The sequence below is a fragment of the Pinus tabuliformis genome, chromosome Q, assembly GCF_031772625.1.
Source record: "Pinus tabuliformis cultivar Carrire ecotype Pingquan chromosome Q, CPIR1, whole genome shotgun sequence".
NCBI lineage: Eukaryota > Viridiplantae > Streptophyta > Pinopsida > Pinales > Pinaceae > Pinus > Pinus tabuliformis.
The window spans coordinates 1191187064-1191193463 of NC_142296.1; positions in this window are offsets into that span (position 1 = coordinate 1191187064).

Sequence of the window (6400 nt, forward strand, 5' to 3'; positions counted from 1 at the left end):
GGCCCTCAGTCAAGATTACTCAAGCGAAAAGTTAGTTGTGCTAGTGATCACATAACCTACCAAGAAAAAAGAAAATTATTGAATTACATCTTAGCGAAATATTGCATGTCTTCTTGATCTCTCTTTCATTGGTTAGATATTTAAATGTGAAAGGTACTATAATTGCAAGGATGATGAAACTTCTGAAAGAAATTTGGTTGTTTATGTTAGTTAAGGACTAATAATATTTGTGATTTTAACCACTTATTAAGGCTCATGAAAGAATGTAATTTATTTCCCTTTGATGTGGACGGATATGGTGCCCTATGATATGAAGGGTGTGGCTGAAAATTGTTTTTATTAATATGCTTCTAGATAGTTTGATTTTAAATTATTGATGAACAATTCTAGGATCAAGTTTTCAGTTGACCTAATGAATGAAGCACAGGTTGAATGTGAACCCTGTAGTTTTATTAGAATGTGCATTAATGTTATGATCCATTGCTAGAGATGGTTTTCATGTAAGTTTCCATTCGAAATTACTATAGTCAACATTATGTAGCATTGTCACATCAAGAGATTGATTTCAATATTATGTCACAGAGTGGTATTTGAAGGTGGAATTTAATGTTATGTAACACTCTTATGTGAAGAGGTTGAGATCAACATTTTATGATATTTCAATGTTAAGATTTTGAATTCAATATCATGTTACAATGTAAAATTATGTTGAATTAAATATTATGTAATATCGTAATATTGAAAAGTTCACTTGTTATAGATGTGTCGTTACAAAATTGTGACCCGTCTTATTTTTATGGAATCCATACAACTTAGGATGAATTATTTCAACATGCAATCTTATTTTTGAATAACATCCAATTATGTTGTATGAGTTAAAAGATATTTTCTACTCTGTAAGATAGATACTTGGAACTAATTTTGAAAATATTCCAACATTTAGTGTTAGAGGTAGATGGAAGATCTTTAATTCCCAAATACACTATAGTTAATAAAGTTAATTGAAATAACATTGGGAACACTTACAAGTATACACATTGACCTCTATACATTGACCTCTATAGAGAGAAAAGAGAAACTACACTGCACAATATATTGTAGATATTCTCATAATATAGTATACTTTGTTTACACAATATATTGTAGATATTCACATAATATAGACCCCTTTGTTTTCCTTTCTTATCTTCCTATGTATAAATGAAGTAAGATTAGTTCAAATACAAAGTTAATGTTTCCGTATTAGATCCTTTTAGATCTTTTTACTGTTTTTCTCCGATGACGAAGGGCACATTCTAAATAATACAAGGTTATGGTGTTTATATTTCCTATATCCTTTGTAACTTGTCATAGTGCCATGTATAAACTAATATTTCACAATTTTACATTGCTACCAATAAAATTTTATGTGTTATTGCAAAACTATAATGATTGACTTTTCAATTACAATTGTTTCAGATATTCTTTGTGTGTTACTTTTCTTTTTCTTTTCCATGGAGTTAGAGTGTGTTAACTTTACGTCTCAATGTTTTTCTCTTATAACTAAAATTGGAGTTATAGTTTAGTTTTGAACAATATAAGGGTGACCAACTATTAATTTCCCTCTTGAGACTTGCACGTATATTGCAAACACTTCACAAGTATGATTACTATAAACAAACATATCATATTTAGAATTATTTAGGTATCCTGTTCTTAATAGGATCCATAAAGCTTATGGATTAAATAAAGTATGAGAAAGTGAAAGTAAATTTCTTTAAATTTGGGAAATCATCTCTTATGATTTTAGAGTTTGTTTTCCCTTTTTATTGGAATTTAAAGTGATAATATTAACTTAATATTATCCATATTTTAATTCATGACAAGAAATAGGATCCATAAAGCTTATGGAAAAGTATGAGAAAGTGAAAGTAAATTTCTTTAAATTTGGGAAATCATCTCTTATGATTTTAGAGTTTGTTTTCCCTTTTTATTGGAATTTAAAGTGATAATATTAACTTAATATTATCCATATTTTAATTCATGACAAGAAAGAGAAAAGAGGAAAAAAGTTTCTTTTTGTTTTAATATAGGAAAAGGTGTTGATAATAATAGGTGATGTAGAACCATGAAAATAAACCTGAAGGACTTTGAGAAAAGCCATAAATTGAGAAAAAGAGTTATTGATACTAAGGCTCATACTCAATTTCTTTCAAATTTAAGTATGAATGCATCAAGTATGGTAGCCATATATTTGAAATTTGAATAAATTCATTTTCTAATCATGCTAATAAGTGAATCCATTTTATAAATTTTTGATTTATTAACATTATAAAAAAACTATATTTTTTACTTAAGACTATCATAATCAAATATAAAATCACCATTTCAACCAAGTAGACAAGACAAATTAATTGCATTATTTGTATTTAACAACTAAAAGAATCTTTCAATTTGATTACTCTATATCCATGGGTCGGGATTTTCTATAGCATAAAATGGCTCATGGCTATGGGCATGCTACACTAGGCTATGGGCATGCTACACTAGTCTTAACATATTTTAAGCTTAAGGATTTAGGAATTACCTTTAGGAACTAGCTTTAAGTGTGCATAGTGAAGGATTGCATGACGTTAGTGGAGACAAAGATGATTTATTTTTAACACATTTGTGCATATCTTAAAGTCTTACCAATATAGCAATTCTATGCATATTTTAAAGCATCATTTAAGTGTTTTATAATTGTCAGTATTGCATCATGTAATATTTATTTTGGAGTATCATCCACCAAGATGGTTGGTTTCTCTTATTTTTTGTAATCCTATTTGAAATTAGAAATTAGATACACACATATCTATAAAACTTAGATGTGTGTGTGAATTTTTAATTGACTAATTTTAAAAACTAAATAAATGTCATTATTAAAATACAAATTTTAAATAATTGATATGAATAAATAAATAAAAAATCATTACTTTTTAACCCCTAATCTAAGATAATAGGTTAACCAAAACTCTTCTTATAGGACATAAAATAGACGGAAATATGGTGTTCTATTAAGGCACTCCTAATGTGGCCCAAGAAGAGTGCAATCCTCACGTGATTTTGATGACTTAGATGCCCTCGGGTCACAGTTACTCAAGCCATGTGTTAGGCATGTCAATGAATTCAGGACTCACATCACCTACCAAACAAAAAAGGGTAGCAATTGTCTTAAATAATTATGTAACCAACCAACTTTTCAAATTTAAACATCGTTTTCCAATCATGAGAGTTGTTTATATGAATATATTAAGATTATTAATATATAGATTTAGGTGTGTTTATTAATTTAACTATTAATACTTAATAAATGATTAGAAGGGATTTCAATTTTAAAGAATATATAAGAAATATTTTTAGTAATGGTAAAGATAATGAATTGAGATTTATGTTAAATTTAATTATTATCTTTTTAATTTTCAATTTAATTAAAAATGTGATAAAATAAAATTTAAATTTAAAATATAGAAATTTATATTAAGCGCTAAATAAGTCATGGTTTTTTGGCATGTGGTATTGATGAATAATGTTATTGACTGATGATATTATAACAAAGTCTATTTTCAAATTATGAATCTCCATAGTAAATTGGGGTGAATATTTATAGTTAATAATCTTGTTACCTGTTTTGTTTTTTAAATGTTGGAAACCTTTGAGCATTGGGGGTGTGTATCAATAGTGTGATCTTCTTAACAATTTTACTAATTTAAACTTCACTTACTAAATCATGCATATAACCAGCAACATAGTATATCATCACATGAATATAAAAATATAAGCAGCTAAATCAAAAACCATGATAACAACAATACACAACAAACCCTTCAAGCATTGCCACAAAAACCATCCACACAAGAGGCAAGATACCTGGTGGAAAACCTTTCACGAATAAGAAAACCATGCTTTCTGTTGTTGCACTTCTTTGATTCTTCTATTAAGCAAAATATATCTTTTACATAGATGATTGACTCCCATCAGTGAGGAGACTCGACCTCATATACAATTAGCTGACTCCGATCAACCTGGCGACTCGATTCTTCTCATCAACTCAGAAGACTATGTTCTTCGTGGATCTATAGACTACCATTCGCTGAAAGCGACCATAATTAATAGATCCTCCCCCAACTCCAATTGGACTATCTAACTACCATTGGATTGAGAAATTATTCATTTCCCCTAAACTTTGTAATCACTACACCATATCCATGAAGTCACTGCCCCTCTACTCTATGCATAAATATTTTCATCTATTTTCAAACTAGATCTCAAGACTTTTTCTCAACTTGATTTAGCTTTGTAATACGATCTCTAGCAGTAAGGCAATCTCATGAATCAAATAAAAATACCCCAAACATATGTTTTCCACACAAGAAAAATAATGGCCACAATGTATGTATCAAATCTAAATAATACTGTCAATAGCAACTGAAATAAAACTCATATTCAACCACAATATCAAACGCTCACACCAAAATATAATTGTTGCATACTACAATTAGGAACATACAACACAATGGCTATGTTCCAAATGCACTAACAACACCTGCAAAAACAAATGTGAGAGTCACCAAAAAATATACTCTAGCAGCATGCAAAAACTATAAAAATAATCTCTGTTACATCAACCTCAAATCTGATCTGAATATTGATGTATTTCTTCAACAATTTGCTTCATTCACTCCATTTACCCTCACTCACTGAAGCAATTTTTCTCACAACTAATTCTGAAGCATACTCACACTATGTTACCTTCTCTTCGTCACATACACACACCATCAAAGCAACCAATAACATTATTCTTTTTTTCACATAGGTAAAAGCCAAAATATTCTCAACATATCTCCAAGTGAATACCAAAGGAAAATACCATGGTTATGCCAATACCAAGGAAACTTGTACCATGGTAATCTCCAAACCAATACCATGGGAAAATACCTTGGTTATGTTAATACCAAGGACACATGTACTATGGTAATCTCCAAACCAATACCATGGTTATGTCAATACCAAGGACTCATGTACCATGGTAATATCTAAAACCATACCATAGGAAAATGCCTCAGTTATGTAAATACCAAGGACACCTGTACCATGGTATCCTCCAAACCAATACAACGGGAAAATTCCATGGTTATGTCAATACCAAGGACTCTTGTACCATAGTAATCTCCGAAACAATACCATGGTTATGTCAATACCAAGACTATCTTCACCAAGGTAATATCATGTGCCGACCTCCACACATGTACCAATACCATGGTAATGCCAATACCAAGAATACATGTACCATGGTAATACTTCTACAACATCATCATCAAGCCAAGAAAAGGCAACACAACGCAACACCATACTACCATCAAGCTACATCATCAAAGACTGACATGAACGGTTGACATCAATGCCAACATAACCAACTCAATGCCAACGTAACTAGATGCAACCATGCTACAAGGAATGCCATCAACATATCAACTAGACTACATAGGGTTGACATCAATGGCAACATGGGCTAGCTACCATCATGAACCAATGCCAACATCAGCCAGTTGGAACCATGCACACCATAATGCCAAAAATACCCCCCTTTGGCATTGACGAAAACCACACAAACTCTCTAGCCCATCATCCTCTATCACTCCCCATTTGACATCAATGGAAAAGGGTTAAATCCATCTAATAAGGTAGCAAGAATTGAAGCGCAAACACTAGAGAAATACATCTCTACATGGATGAAAAATTATGTATATCAATCAATAATGATACTCTCCATATCAACAACAAGCAACATGATGAACCAGTTATCATCTAGAGGAGAATACCAACCAATAACTTCTAGTAGCAAGTAACAATATGTAAACATAAGATAACCACAGGCATCCTCAATGAACATCATGTAATAGCAACTATGAGCAGCATCAAGTATATGCGACAATATGCACATAAGTCTCCAACCAACACTCTCCGCATAGGAGCATCATCAACCTCTCTACTCATACCATGAGGTCAAAACCAAACAATAAAACCATAGCATGAGGCACATCATGAATTCCTCCAAGCGGACCATAATGCCAATAATGGATGTCTAAAATAAATAAGAGAAAATAAATTCTCTCCCTAAACACATGCCCTCTCCAACATCAATCCATCTTGTAGTGAATCGCTTTCGCTGTAAGCAATGCTTCCTTTTAACAAATAGAAGCCCCATATGGACTAAGACTCCACATGACCATGACTCAAGTGACATATACATTGATAAATGCATGGTTGTAGCAATGACATAAAAACCTCATACGTGAATATTACATGACCTTATGACCCATGACTACAAGACCAAAAGATAGTATGATTCATATACTTAGCTCCATGAGCATATTACATA